The sequence below is a fragment of the Rhagoletis pomonella genome, unplaced genomic scaffold (genome assembly GCF_013731165.1).
Source record: "Rhagoletis pomonella isolate Grant_MI unplaced genomic scaffold, Rhpom_1.0 Rhpom_scaffold_00410, whole genome shotgun sequence".
Classification (NCBI taxonomy): domain Eukaryota; kingdom Metazoa; phylum Arthropoda; class Insecta; order Diptera; family Tephritidae; genus Rhagoletis; species Rhagoletis pomonella.
The window spans coordinates 32319-43796 of NW_023458964.1; the positions used below are offsets into that span (position 1 = coordinate 32319).

At 35.5% G+C, this 11478-nt stretch overlaps 1 long non-coding RNA gene across 1 annotated transcript; it reads right to left on the reverse strand.

Moving 5' to 3' along the window:
• Positions 1-801: 801 nt before the first annotated feature.
• LOC118750810 lies at positions 802-10135 on the reverse strand. The gene is made up of 3 exons (XR_004994430.1): positions 10000-10135; positions 1104-1196; positions 802-1049 (listed from the first exon to the last, which is right to left on the reverse strand). It is a non-coding gene; the product is annotated as an uncharacterized LOC118750810 (long non-coding RNA).
• Between the last annotated feature and the right edge of the window lie 1343 nt (positions 10136-11478).

Here is an 11478-nt window from a genome sequence, read left to right on the forward strand (position 1 = left end):
AATAAATGCATGAAATGAACAATACTTTTCTAAATAATTAATTAACATTAAACAAACTGAAAAAATAGTTAATACCGTTCAAAGTGATACAATTCTATTATTTTGAACATAGGGGTATGTAGTGTTAAAATTAAGTATTTTCAATTGTTTTGAATTGATCCGCAAGTATTCGCATTTCAAGGGCAGGCTTTTCAGATGCAAATAGTTTTTGTAGTTCGTGAACAGCGTGGCGACGAATAACTGTTATCCAGGTTTTTTTTTGAGAAATAAAAGGGCCATTTATAGATTTTTCGAAAAAAGTATTTTATTGTTAATTGTCCACAGATTTTACTTGAGTTGTATTAATTAGTTTTTAAATTTTAATCCCTATTCGCATCTGACAGCAGTGTAAACTTTGAAAGAAAAGTTCATGTTGCAAGCAAGTCTTTTTCAGGTGTATTTTTTCAAAGGCTTTGTATAAAAAAAGACAAAAAAAGAAGAAAACTGTATAGGGTTGATCGAATGAATGGCCGTCCTAGTCAGCAGTTCCGAGTCTATTCGATTTTTGAGAATGAGGCCTTATGTTGGACAAAAGGGGAAGTATAAGGGATTCAAAATGGAGAGCTTACGGTTACAGAAGATATGGAACAAATTAACTGGCGACGACCTGCGTGCCAAATGATCTTTCTCTCAAAGTTTACACTGCTGGCAAATGTAAATAAGGATTAAAATTTAAAAACCAATTATTACAACTAAAGTAAAATATCTGGAAAATTAACAATAAAGGACTTTTTTCACGAAATCTATTAAGGACCCTTTTATTTCTCAAAAAAACCTGGGTAACAGTTATTCGTCGCCACACTGTACTTCTTTCAATTGGGTAATACGTAAAGTGTTCTCGATTTTCGCAAATTCCACTTCTTCTTCCACTTTTCTTTCCGTCCATTTAGACTTTATTTCTGCTAGCTTTGCCTAACTTGTGTGTTTTCTGTTTACACTTTCAGTGCACAGCTTTTTGTTTTTAGGCGTTTTCAACTGCATTTATGTGTAGTGCTCCCAAGGCTCATAATCTACAAACAAACAAGCAAATTAGAATTTTAAAATTATAAAACATTTGCTGCTACCTTCTTTTTCAGTTGTTGTATGATTTGGGGTTGGAGCACGAAGCCTTTTGCTTGTTGATTGTTCACGCAAGTCCATATCATCGATTACACAATCTGTGAATAGAAATATTTGCAACCGTTTGTTAATTTTCATTAGGCAGATTATGATATTTATTAATTGATGTCTTGCTACTTCAATAAACAAAATTCATTGTTCCTTCGTTTGGCTTTGCACCACTTGCTGGCTTCGAACATTTCGTTGCTGAGGATCACTTCCAACTGTTAAAGGCCAAACATACATAAACATACATGTTAGTCATAATCAGCGTTACCGCTTTGGTAATTTTTAACCAAAATTGGTTATTTTTTTCTTTCTATAACAGATTTGGTAATTTATTTTTCAATTTGGTAACTTTTTCGATTCGGTCCTACATGTCACATAGGTCAATAAAGGTTCTGATTCCACATTAGGAAGTGGCCCGTAAGCGTTTCCTTTTATATAAATACCAGGTAATCCTGAAAATTTCTCAAGGCGAAAAGGTGTTCCAGCGTTCCTTGGTTAAAAGACTGGTATGATCTATAAAACTGCTTGAAAGTGGTTATCACTATATCTACCGTGTCCTTTCCCGAGAGGTTTTGGGTGGTCATACCTTTCCCTGTCAGTTTGTCAGCTTTGCAGTTACTATCAATTTTCCATTGTACCCGGCAACCATATAACTCATAATTATCATTTGGCAATTTGCAACTACATACCTGAATGATCCAAATCTGCAGGATGTTTCTCGAATGGTAGGAAGTCGTTGTCGTATTTGGACTCCATTCCCTGCACTTGTTTCTCCGGAAATATCTCGCACAGTAATATGTCAATATGGGAAGCAGCTGGCTCTCTGGATGGACCTCTGCCCGTTCCATAGGCATACTTTTTGTGGTCTGCAGATCGTTTTTTTCATATCTGCTTTCAAGTTCAAATACTTTGTTCGCAGATTTTTTGCTGACCGTGGTGCCCCGGAGCACATCGAGTTGAAACTCTCCGCTGCATTTTCCCATGCTTTTTCTTTTCGTAGCTTTCCACTCCAACATATTTGCATTTTTCCGCACTAGGCTTAGCAAAGTACTAACTTCATCTGCTGAAAAATGTTTGGTTCGAGCTGCACTTTCCATTTTAAACTTTTCTAATATAACACCACAATTTATTTGTTTACATAAATCAGTTGTTATTTCTACTAACATCCCTGCTTTTAGATCTTTGGGTTGCCAAATCTGAATAATGATCAAACGCAGGAAACTTAAGTGCAAAGTTAAATAAAAATTAAATTTAAAATTAAATCCGAGTTAATTTGCAAAAGAAAAAATTTGGTGAAACCGACTGTTAGAGCCACTTGCATCATGTCTGGGTAACACTTTCCGCGAGTTAAACCTAATAATCGGCGTTATCGACTTCCTGTTATAAGAATGGCGTCGGTAACGTCGATAAAGATGTGCAACTAGGAGCAAGTGTTAGCTAGACATGGTGCAAATGGCTCTTAATAGGTTGATTTCCTCTTCCTAAACTCCATAATGTTTAATACTTAATTTAAGAATGTTTCATTTAAATTGAATAAAGTTTCATTGAATCTGAAACAGGTCTCATTTAATTTGAAAAAGGTTTCGCTTTATCTGAAACAGGTTTCATTTAATTTGAAAATGGTTTCGCTTAACATGAAAAAGGTTTCATTTAATTTGAAAAAGGTTTCACTTAATTTGAAAATGGTTTCATTAAAACTGAAAATGCTATAAATTTCAAGAACCTAAGTGAAGTCGGTAAGCTAATGAGAATATGTATGAATGTATGTACAGTCGGATGCCCATAGAAAATTTTTTTTTTGGAAATTTCAAGACCCTACCCCCTAATTTTGTTTGTTTTTATGAGAAATATTATTGCCTATTTTTATAGAGTTTTTAAAGGTCATTTCGAGGTCGCGACCTGTCGAATTAGGCCAGAAAATAGGATTTTGTAGATTCAGCAGTTTTTGAATGACTGTTTTTGATTCGAGTACAAAGATCGAATATGATATGGTATATAATAATTAAACGGTATATAATAATTTATTGTCGGACTAGGCTTGTTGGGATTTTTTATCGGGTAAATTAAAAGAAAAAACCATATTTCTCTTAATTTTTTAAATTGTGACCATCGATAATTTCTACAATTTCAAATATGGAGTACTATCTAAAATTAAATCCATTTTGAAATAAGTTGATAGCTCATTTACTGCAATCGCATAAAAATTGTCGAAGTTAGGGGACTTTTCTTAAATACAGGCTTTAATTTATATTGTGTATGTACCGGAATTTAAAATTTTTTAATCAGTGTGGCCAAGGATTTCATCAATATTTATTCAAAATTGATATATGCAATCGCTCTTTAGCAAAGAAGTGGTTTTTCAAGAAATTTTAGGAAAATGGGGGTGACACCGCCCTTTTATATGATATATACGTATCTCAAAAACTACTTGGCCGAATTTGCTACACACATTCGGTCTAGGCTTCTTAAGCGCCATATTGAAAATTTTTGAAATCGGGCTCCACCAACGTAATGGTAATTTCGAAAAACTCAAAGCTAGCTATATTTTTTAGGAGGAGTAGGTTTTGTCCGATTTCAAAAATATTCAAAACGGTACTTAAGGAGGCTAAGCACAATATATGTACCAATTTTGGTCGAGATCGGTCAAGTAGTTTTTGAAATACGCATATATCATATAAGTGGGCGGTGCTTCCCCAATTTTCATAAAATTTCTAGAAAACCGTTTTTTTACTAAAGGGAGAATGTATATATCAATTTTGAATAAATACACACATATAAATTCAAGGCCATATTTAAGAAAAGTCGCCTAAATTCGACTATTTTTATGCAATTGCAATAAATGAGGTATCAGTTTATTTGAAAATATATTTAATTTTCGATAGTACTCCATATTTTGAAATTGTAGAAATAATCGATGGTCAAAATTAAAAAAAAATAGGAGAAATATGGATTTTTTTAAATTTAGCCGATAAAAAATCCCAACAAACCTAGTCCGACAATAGATTATTATATACCGTTTTAAAGACCTATATATCCTCTTCCCATATCATATTCGAACTTTGAAATCGAATCAAAAATAGTCATTAAAAACTCATAAATCTACAAAATCCTATTTTCTTACCTAAATCGACAGGGCCCGACCTCTAAATGACCCTTAAAAAATCTATCAAAATAGGCAATAATATTTCTCATAAAAACGAATAAAATTAGGTGATACGGTCTTGAAATTTCCAAAAAAGCATTTTCGATGGGCACCCTAATGCAAATATCACATATGTATATGACAATAATTTATAATAAAAGTCATATCAATTTGTAAAACATGTTTCACCATTTAAATTAAGTAAATCTATATATATTCGTTTTTACGTTTAATATGGTTTACATTTAATTAAATTATTTCATTACAAATATTTTTTATATCCCTTCGACTTGTAAACAACAGCATTAGTTAGTATTATCAGAATAAAAAAATACAATTACGTCAAGTTTTATTAATAATGTGAAGCGAATCTTTTAGATTTCATACATTTGGTGCTAAAATTTTTCACCACTTTAAATTGCTGCACAACACTCAAATTGCCGGAAAAGCATTGTCCGCAACCCTAAGTCCTTTATAGGGGCCAAATTTGGAGAAAAAAGCTCAGTCTGATAACTGGACATACTGAGGTTCGAATTGCAACTGGCGGAAATTTTCATTTCTATTTTTTAAAAGTGACTAATCGCTTTTTGTACCCGTTCGGGTATAGAAGGGAACAAGACATCCTGGTTACTAGACATCCCGGTTTTCCAGGATTTGTCCTGATTTAAACAACTGGTCGTGGTGTCCTGATTTTGTATCTTCAGGCAAATGCCAAAAAGGTGCTTTCGCTACTCAAACAAAAGCTTCCAGAAGGGCTTTTGTAGGACGTACATACTTCTGAAGGCCTTTTGAAGAAGTTCTTTTAAAGCTGTTTTTAGTTTATAAAAATCATACTTCTTTTAGGAATTTAAAGATTTAAGATTCAGATCAAATATATTTTATTGAGACTTAAAATGCTTATTGAATCCTATTTGTAATGCTAAATAATATAAACGTATGCTTAAGGACGCATGCAGGGAAGCACTTTTTTCAGTTCTTATTGGGTAAGTCTTTTAGAATGGCTTCACTTCAGACAGCCTACCTAAATTATCTTTAGGTTATGCATATAAAAAATGGCACAAATGATCATGAAGCGCATTGTAGGATATGTGGAAATTTGCTAATGGTGGTAAGGCAAGCACTCAAGACTACGTTAAAAGTGCCAAAAATTTTTCCAAGTTACGTCACGGTCACGTTAGTTCTCTTATGATTAACTTGGAGGTTACACATATCAAGAACTGGAAAGCACGTTGCAATCCGCTCACACTTTTTATTAATACACCTGCACATACAACTTGAACTTCGTATTCATATCAATTTTTCCTTTCAAGCCGTGAGGCACCTTGGAAGTCAAGTCAAACAGCTGATCAGATTTAGTCTGTTCCCTTCCTTCGGGATTTCGTCAAAAATAGCCAGGAAGATATTACTGCAGGTATTATAAATATGTGTGTAGGAACGAGGTGAGAGTTTAAAGTGGTTGCCTTGACGACGGCATCCTGAAAGTAAAAGTGACTATCAAGTTGCGTGCGGCATGTGTCACAGCTGTCAATCCAAATGAATTTTGACAAGCAGTATATGTGATCAACTTGAAACCAAGTTGTTGATCGTGTGACTTCACAGTAAAAAAAAATTGAATTTGAGCGTTTCATCATCATCAATTACCTCTACGGGTTGTGTCACAAAACTACATTGCTTACAATATCAGAAAATAGTTCAAATTATGCAACGCCAGAACCAAAGAAACTGTATTTGTAGGCAATAAGGGTCCTGGTCGAATGGTTCGGGATTATGACAGTCCTATGTTAGTCGCATGTTCCTTTGCGATTGCTCTCGTAGTCATCCCGAATTAGTCGAATTTTTTTACAGGGTGGCTGTAGCCGTGTGCGCAAAGATGCTTGCCACAATTTGTTAATTTCCAGATTCCACGTGCAAATTAAATATCAGAGAGGGTAGGCTCAGAAAAATGCTCTCAGGTGCTGCCAAGAAAGCCCCAAAGACCTGATGGCTCTTGGACTGAAACCGAGGAGGAATCACTGGATCTGCTTCTAGGCACACACTTTCCGGGTGCCACGGACAGCAGGCCGGTACAGTCACAATTAATTGGAGATCATCCAGTCACTGGATATTTCATCACTAGGGAAAGGGTCATCTGGTCTATAGGGCGTTTAAGCCTTATAAATCACCAGGTCCGGATCGCGTTGGCAGCAAACTTTACAGCAAAGCTCAGCGTGGCTACACGCTATAATTACACTGTGGAACAAATTCAGGTTAGCAAAAGTTAGGTCGATTCTGAGAGTGAGGGGTGAAAATAGAGGCTAAATTAGAAGACCCGTATCGCGGCGTTTGTTTATGTTAGTTCGATTTTTTTTTTAATCGACCATCGAACTTTGCAGTCAAATGCCGATTTTCAGCATATTGTATATATGGTTTTTTGGCTATAACTCGTCGACTAATTGATATTTTTTCAATCTGTTGAACGTATTTTCCACAAAACTAAGTCTTTTTTGCTTTCTGTTTGATCTATAATATGCTCCTCAGTTTCTTCAATAAATTTCATTTGAAAAGAAAACAATCATAATACAAAACTTGCGTTTTCCAGCTTAATATTAATTTACTTCTCATTTCTTATGTACCAATTTTTTCAGTGTTGGTTTTGAAGAAACATTGAAAAAGAAATTATAAAAATATGGAAAAAATATAATTTTCAAATGTTAGTTATGAAAAGTTTTAAGTAAAAAAAAAAAGTTTTAAGTAGTCAAATATAACGAACACCAGTGGCGCATTTGCTGCGACCTCAAAATAGTTTCATTGATTACAGGCTTAACAGCATCTGGCCGTCCAAAATATCCGTGTTTTTTGTGCGATTGGGATTCACGATACGGAGAAGGTATTAAAGGAAGAAACCAGTACAAACAGCATAACTGGAATAGTCGCATTGGACGGAAATGGCCTAAAGACAATAGGCTACACGATAGGCTATTAAGCTGGAAAACGCAAGTTTTGTATTATGATTGTTTTCTTTTCAAATGAAATTTATTGAAGAAACTGAGAAACATATTATAGATCAAACAGAAAGCAAAAAAGACTTAGTTTTGTGGAAAATATGTTCAAAAAGCATGAACAAAAAAATTCCAACATTGGGCTTCATAAGCACTACAAAAATTTTCTAAATAAATTTTTTTAAAAATTTTAATTATTGCACAGGTCTCTAGCAATAATTTGGCTTTAACAGATTGAAAAAATATCAATTAGTCGACGAGTTATAGCCAAAAAACCATATAAACAATATGCTGAAAATCGGAATTTGACTGCAAAGTTCGAAGGTCGATTAAAAAAAAATTCGAACTAACATAAACAAACGCCGCGATACGGGTCTTCTAATTTAGCCTCTATTTTCACCCCTCACTCTCAGAATCGACCATACTTTTGCTAACCTGAATTTGTTCCACAGTGTTATGGGAGTATTAGGTCTTAATCATATGCCTAGATTGTGGAGCGAATCGAGAGTGGTGTTCATTCGCAAGGCAGGGAAGATGTCCCACAACAACCCAAACAATTTCAAGCCCATCACCTTGTCGTCATTTCTACTGAAGGTTATGGAGGGACTGGTGTAGGTCCATATCAGAGAGACAGTTGGTGACTCACTCTCTACCACAACACGCATATAGAAAGATCACTAGACATCAAAGAATATACGCTTGCAGCCTTCCTGAATATAGAAGGCGCCTTTAACGACATCATGCCGGGCGCGATAACGGCAGCGCTGACGGGCCTGGGCATCGACTTGTGCTTGGTTGCGCTCGAGAACCAAATGCTGCGATGCAGGGTGGTTTGAACGGAGCTGGCGGTGGTATCGTTGACCAGGTTCGCAAAAAAGAGTTCCCCGCAAAGGGGGAGTCCTATGCCCTATTTTATGGGTCGCAGGGGTAAACACACTGCTGTGTGTCATGGAAGGGGGTGGCAGTAAGGTTATCGCGTATGCGCATGATCTTGCACTAACAGTAAGTGGTAAATTTCCACAGGCCCTATGTGACATTATGCACGTAAAACTGAAGGAAGTCGAGAGGTGGACAAAAAATAACGGGTTAGGTGTAAACCCAGGCAAAACAGAACTCGTACTGTTCACAAGAAAGTACAAAATCCCCACATTGATAACACCAAAGCTGACACAGACCACGCTAAAACTAAGCGAACCCGCGAAATACCTGGGATAGCCGTAGATAAAAAAGCTGGATTTAAAACACCGAAGAGCGGGTGCGGAAGGCCACCGTTGCCCTATATAGCTGTAGGAGGGCAATTGGCCAAAAATGGGGTGTAACCCCGTGTCTATTGCACTGGATATACACCGTCGTGATGAGGCCCATACTTCTCTATGGGGTAGTGGTATGGTGGCCAGTGCTAGAGGAGAAAGTAAACAGTTCTAAATTACAAAAAGCGGAGAGTATAGCCCTGATCTGCTCTTCGTACAACACCTACTATGGCAATGAATGTGATTCTAAACGCTGCGAATGCCGCCCTAAGACTACAGGAGCTTAGAAGCTGGAAAGCGCCTCAATGTGGTCACACTACAATTCTTATCAACCGACAGCTACCGAGCACAATGGACGTTCACTAAAGGTTATAGCGTAACTTTACCTAGCAGAGAATCATGGATCGAAGAAGTTCCGGGATCTGAAGATGCCATAAGATTCTACACGGGCGGCTCCAAACTAGAAAACAGGGTAGTAGGAGGGGGCGTCTACTCGGTACAATTGGGAATACAACAATAATTCCGTCTACCTGACCACTGTAGTGTCTTTCAAACCGAACTGGCAGCCAGTGTTGCCATTTTAGACGTTTTCTGGCTAAATTTAGCCGGTTGCGATAGCAAACAGCCGGAGAAATTTCGGTTTAGCCCGAAGCCGATTTGTTACCCGTTTTACTTCCTATCCACTTTCACCAGCCTGGAAGAGGATGGGTATGCCACTAGCTTACTGCAAGCTCTTATAAGGGAGTTTTTTTTATCCATGCGGTATCACAATGGGCCCTGATTAGGCCTAAGTGGTGTCATCTGGGCCCAGCAGCACCTTCGACCTACCAACCTACCTACCATCTCTTGATTATTCACTTCATGGATGGAGAAGTGATACATATGTCTTATGGATTCATGAAAAGAGTAGCTGATTGTCAGATTTTTTCCAGTTTAAAGCGTGTCGCCTATTACCTTTTTTCATTGTTTTGATCCTCAGCTCTTGTATGTGTACACGTAAATTTGTAAACGTTTTATTTGTTTTTACACCAAAATGTATACAAAATTACTATTAAAATAAATGTATTTACGCGTATCAAACTGGGATTGTTTTTATTTTATTTTCTGTCTTTATTTGCAAATCCGTTTTCGATTGCCAAATGAATTACATTTATACAAAAAATTATATTTGTGTGGCATATTTGTAGGGATTTTATTACAAAACGAGATGGCAGCATGATTATCTCGCTTAGAAATTTAACTTAGAAATCAAAAATCTATAGTTCTCCAAGTTTTTAAGTGAAATGTTTTTTTTTTGGGTAACTACATACACGCGCTGCTAATTTGCCAGATATACAATTTTCAAGTCAAGTCAAGTCTAAGGCTTGCTTAATTTGATTCATTCGACTAATGCGATAGCATAAGTCATTAAATGTAAATACAAATCAAGATCAATATAACTAAGCTTTGAAAATTAAATCACTAAAAGGTATTACAACATTACCTGGAATCGATGCTTAAGAGTCCTTTGTCTTACATCGAAAATACATATGTCCCCTTTTTTTCCCACATGATATCAACAATTGATGTTGAGGAGCAAAACACAAGCAGGATGATCCTTGATCATGACACGTAAAAGCTGTAACGATTATAATAATTATTTTCATATCAATAGTAATAGTCATTATAACATGAAGATATAATTTCTTAATAAACGTTCTCGATGATTTTACACATTACATTATACATACATACTATACTTGTTTTTGCAGTAAAATACTTTTTTTTGGATTCCGAAAAGGAATACTGCGGGTTTTTCCAAAATACTGCATTTATATTATATTTTTAAATACACGGTGTTCGTAGAAACAGTTTATTCAAATGCACATACATATATACTGTTATGTAAAAAAAAAACACGACATCTTGACCAGTTTTGACTATCTTCCTTTCGGTAGTTTAATTTTTTAAGTTTTAAAAACTTTGTATGCATAATTTTAAGAAAAATATTTCACGTATGCAGTTTTGTAGCTTATTAATAATAAGGTGCAAGTTTCAATAGGCCCAGAATTCGCGTTGATTTTTTGCCGATAGTGTATTATTTTCTTCCATACAAAACAAATGGTCGACATAGTACTTTGAATGGAAGAAAATGCGTGAAGCCGGTAGCAAAAAGTTTCAAAAATCACTTCGCACTAGATAATCATTATTTTTTACAAAATTTTTAATTTTTATAAAAAAATTTGTATAATGTATAAACAAATGGAAATATTTAATACTTCTCCATCAGATTTTTTAATCGCTTACATTGAATATCAATCCTTATTCTATAATACATTATTTAAAAGAAAAAAAACAACACGGTAACTTGCACGGAGTCGCCAGTTATTAATTTGTTTTGCTCCTGCCACAGGTGCTTTTGCTTTCATGCCACGTTCCCCGCGGACTCGCAGCGAGCGTGGTGCAATCAGAGAACTCAAAAAAAATCAACTTTATTTATAAACATAAGCATAGATTATTTAATACAATATTTTATGAAGTTGTATACATAAATATGTACATACATAACATGCATACTTATATATGTTCGTATGTATGTATTTATGTATGTACCCTGTCGGGAATTTCGTAGTCGACTACTAAAATAGCCAACTTTTTGCCAATTTTTTGCGGCTAACTTTTAATAGATTTCAAAGTCATGCAGTGCTCAATCTAGGGGATATGTATGAGTGCAAGATTGTTTCAAAATTTTCACTTTCTAGAAAAAAACTGGTAGTAGGGGTGCCCACGATGCTAAATCGGGATTTACTCGAGCATCATTTTAACCTATTGGATTTTGAAGATTATATGATGGGAAGAAAAAAATGTCATGTGATGTTTTTCCTTCCAAGGGTGGGTGGAGGATCTACAGGCTTCCAAAAATGTAAAAAAAAGTTACATGGATTTCCCCGAGCGCATCAGATATTGATAGCGAATAAATGAA